Source organism: Choloepus didactylus, chromosome 12, assembly GCF_015220235.1.
Source record: "Choloepus didactylus isolate mChoDid1 chromosome 12, mChoDid1.pri, whole genome shotgun sequence".
NCBI lineage: Eukaryota > Metazoa > Chordata > Mammalia > Pilosa > Megalonychidae > Choloepus > Choloepus didactylus.
This window is the reverse complement of record NC_051318.1, coordinates 20,353,171-20,357,418: the sequence shown is the minus strand read 5'-3', so window position 1 is coordinate 20,357,418 and position 4,248 is coordinate 20,353,171.

Genomic DNA, 4,248 nt, shown 5'->3' with positions numbered 1-4,248 from the left:
AGTGTTGATTAGATTGTAATTCTTTGAGTGTTGCTTTGGAATGTGCCCTACCCAGCTGTGGGTGATGACTCTGATTGGATAATTTCCATGGAGGTGTTGCTCCAACCATTCAGGGTGGGTCTAAGTTGATCAGTAGAGCCATATAAATGAGCTGACATAAAAGAAAGAGCTCAGTGCAGCTGTGAGTGATGTTTTGAAGAGGATCTACAGCCAAGAGAGACACTCTGAAGAATGCCCAGAAGCTGAGAGAGGAACTGCAGTTTGAAGACAGCCGTTGAAAGTAGACCCTTGCTCCGGAGAAGCTGAGAGAGGACAAATACCCTAAGTGCAACTATAAGTGACATTTTTGAGGAACTGCAGCCTAGAGAGGAATGTCCTGGGAGAAAGCCATTTTGAAACCAGAACTTTGGAGCAGATGCCAGCCATGTGCCTTCCCAGCTAACAGAGGTTTTCCAGACACCATTGGCCATCCTCCGGTGAAGGTACCTGATTGCTGATGTGTTACCTTGGACACTTTATGGCCTTAAGACTGTAACTGTGTAACCAAATAAACCCCCTTTATAAAAGCCAGTCCATTTCTGGTGTTTTGCATTCCAGCAGCATTAGCAAACTAGAACAGGGCAGTGCTTTCTACTACCATTTTGTCTTTTGGAATTTATATGTCATATCTTATTTTTTCCTCTCTCTCCTTTTACCTTTCCTGATAATCTTCATTTCTGCACTCTTCTCCAACTCTCTCTCTCCTGTCTTTTCCTATCAGCCTGTAGCACTCCCTTTAATATTTCTTGTAGTGCTGGTCTCTTATTCACAAACTCTCTCAGTGTCTGTTTGTCTGAAAATGTTTTAATCTCTCCCTCATTTTTGGAGGAAAGTTTTGCCAGATATAGAATTCTTGGTTGGCAGTTTTTCTCTTTCAGTATCTTAAATATGTCATGCCACTGTCTTCCTGCCTCCATGGTTTCTGCGGAGAAATCTGTACATATTATCAACCTTCCCTTGTATGTGATGGATTGCTTTTCTCTTGCTGCTTTCAGAATCCTCTCTTTGTCTTTGACATTGGACAATCTGATCAGTAAGTGTCTTGGAGTAGGTCTATTGGGATCTATTCTATTTGGGGTATGCTGTAATTCTTGAATCTCTAATTTTCTGTCTTTCATATGAGTTGGGAAATTTTCAGTGAATATTTCTTTGATTTCTCTTTCTGCCCCTTTTCCCCCTCTCTTCTCCTTCTGGGATACCCATAACACATATATTTATATGTTTCATGTTGTCACTAAGCTCCCTAAGACCCTGCTCATATTTTTCCATTTTTTTCACCATCTGTTCTTTTGTGTGTATGAATTCAAATGTCTTGTCTTCCAGTTCACTGATCCTTTCTTCTGCCTGTTCAAATTTACTGTTGTGTCCCTCCATTGTGTTTTTCATCTCCTCCATTGTGGCCTTCATTCCCATGAGTTCTGCCATTTGTTTTTTCAAGTTTATGAATTCTTCTTTATGGTCATCCAGTGTCTTCTTTATATCCTTCATCTCTTTCACTATATATTCCTTCATTTCATTGAATTTATTTAGCATTAGTTGCCTCAACTCCTGTATCTCGGTTGAACTATTAGTTTGTTCTTTGGCTGGTCCATATTTTTGTGTTTCCTTGTATGGCTTGTTATCTTAAGTTGTCTAGGCATCTGATTTCCTTGATTAGTTTATTCTGGAGCTTGTTTTCTATCTTTTACCTAAGGGTTTTCTTGTTGGTTGGCTTTGTTCTCTGGCCTCTGTTATTCAGTTCAACTTATTCTATACCTCTAACTTAGGTTCTATTTAGTTGATCAGAAATTTTCCCCTCTTGTTTTTTCTGTTTCTTGTTCTGCCTCTATGTAGCCTTTTTGTGAAAGGGTCTCCTCAGATATGGTCAACCCCAGTTAGATTTTCCCAGTCTAGACAGGCCCAGGTCTCATTGGGAGGGTATGGAGTTTTTCTGAGAATGAGACCCTCCTATGAGGCCTTTAGAATTGGTGCTTTTCCTCTCCTGTCCAGCAGGTGGCATTTGCCAGCCCACAGCTCCTCCACCAGTGTAAGGAGGTATGGAGACTTTAGTTCTCCTAGTGACTCTGATCCTGTCGGGGGTGTGGCTGACTGAAGCCAGAATCTGAATTCCAGCCCCTGGGGTCTGAGTTCCCAGAAGAAGGACTGCCAGTTGAGCTGGACCTCCCTCCACTCTTCCAATCCTCAGAACTCCAGTTGTCTCTCAGGGGCACTATTCCCTTCTCCCCTCTCCTCTTTGGGGCATCTCCAGCTAGATTCCTTGGTCAGCCTGAGGAGCCAATTAAAGATGGAGCCCTTCAGAAGTGAACCTGGAACTCAAAGACACTGTGGGTATTCTGTCTCCCCCCAAGCCCAGCCTAGTCCCTCAACCTGGACTTTCCGATAGAAAATAACCACATATGTTACTTTTAGATTTAAAAAAATATAAAAGAAAAAACAAGAAAAAAAAAAAAGGAGTTCCTTTTAAAAGTCTTTCCCCAGCCTGGAAGTTTTGTCAGTGTCAGAATAGAGCATTTAAAGATGTACTTTGGGCTATTGTCTGATAATTACTCTCTGACAGCTTCAATTCCAACCCTGCTGGGGGCTATTGAAATCCAAAAAGATAAGGAGTCAGTGAGAAGCCAGAAGGCACAAAATGTAGGAGGAAAAAATGGCTTTTTTGGAGCCTGGGAATTGGTGCCCACTTTTATGTGCCCCCCCTTCTTGGAGTCCAGCCCTTCTTTAGCACCCCCAGCTCCCAAAATTAGTTAATTAATTTGTTAATTAATTCTTCAGTTGAAGCTGGGTTGAGCTCCCCTTCTTGCCCTCAGCAGATTGCTGTTTTTTTTTTGGTTCCCCCCCCCTTTCAGGGAGCCAGAAGCAAGATACTCTGTGAGGTCTGAGTGGGGAGGGGCACCAGACCCCTGGTCCGGGGAACTTACAATGTTTGCTGCCTTCTCAGCTTTTCCTCCAATTCCAAACTTGCATACGATGTGTGACTGGTTACTGGAGACCCCAAAAACACTGTTTCATATGGTTCTTGGGAATTGCCAGCTGCTCTAGGGGAGAGATGAAATTCTGCACCTCACCACTCCACCATCTTGCCTCACCCCCATCAATATCAGTATTTTTAAATTTGTTGAGACTTACTTTATGACCCAACATGTGGTCAATCCTACAGAATGATCTATGAGCACTTGAGAAAAATGTGTATCCTGTTGTAGTGGGGTGTAGAATTCTATAAATGTCTTTCAAGTCTAGGTCACTTATCATACAATCTAACATCTCTGTTTCCTTATTGATCCTCTGTCTAGATGTTCTATCCATTGATGACAGCGGTGTATTGAAGACTCCAACTATTATTGTAGAGGTATCTACTTCTCCCTTCAGTGTTGTCAGTGTTTGCTCCATGTATTTTGGGGCACTCTGGCTTGGTGCATAAATATTTATGATTGTTATGTTTTATTGGTGAATTGACCCTTTTATTAATATATGGTGTCCTCCTTTGTCCCTTTTAATTGTTTTACATTTGCAGTCTAATTTGTCTGATATTAATATAGCTACTACCACTTTTTTTTCTGGTTGTTGTTTACATAAAATATCATTTTTCAGTTCTTTCCTTTCAGCCTATTTTTGGCCTTGGGTCTAAGGTGAGTTTCTTATAGACAGCATATGGGTCCTGTTTTTTAATCCATTCTGCCAGTCTATGTCTTTTTATTGGGGGATTTTAATCCATTAACATTTAGTGTTATTACTGTAAGGGCAGTACTTTCTTCTACTATTTTGTCTTTCAGATTTTATATGTCATATCTTATTTTTTCTCTCTCTCTCCTTTTACCCTTCCTGATAGTCTTAATTTCTCCACTCTTCTCCAAACCTCTCTCTCCAGTCTTTTCCTAGCAGCCTGTAGCATTCCCTCCAGTGCATCTTGTAGTGTGGGTCTCTTATTCACAAATTCCTTCAGTCTCTATTTGTCAGAAAATATTTTAATCTCTCCCTCATTTTTGAAGGATTGTTTTGCCAGATATAGAATTCTTGGTTGTCAGATTTTCTCTTTCAGAATCTTAAATGTATCTTACCACTGCCTTTTCACCTCCATGGTTTCTGCAGAGAAATATGTACATAGTCTTATCTGGCTTCCCTTGAAGGTGATGGATTGCTTTCCTATTGCTGCTTCCAGAATTTTCTCTTTGTCTTTGACATTGGACAATCTGATCAGTTAAGTGTCTTGGA